Raw genomic sequence first — 261 nt, forward strand, 5'->3', positions numbered from 1 at the left:
CACTACACTGACTACACAGAGGGCCACCACTACACTAACTACACAGAGGTCCATCACTACACTAACTACACAGAGGCCCGTCACTACACTAACTACACAGAGACCCATCACTACACTAACTACACAGAGGTCCATCACTACACTGACTACACAGAGAGCCACCACTACACTAACTACACAGAGGGCCACCACTACACTAACTACACAGAGGTCCATCACTACACTAACTACACAGAGGCCCGTCACTACACTAACTACACA

Source organism: Ostrea edulis, chromosome 8 (genome assembly GCF_947568905.1).
Source record: "Ostrea edulis chromosome 8, xbOstEdul1.1, whole genome shotgun sequence".
In the NCBI taxonomy this organism is placed as follows: Eukaryota; Metazoa; Mollusca; class Bivalvia; order Ostreida; family Ostreidae; genus Ostrea; species Ostrea edulis.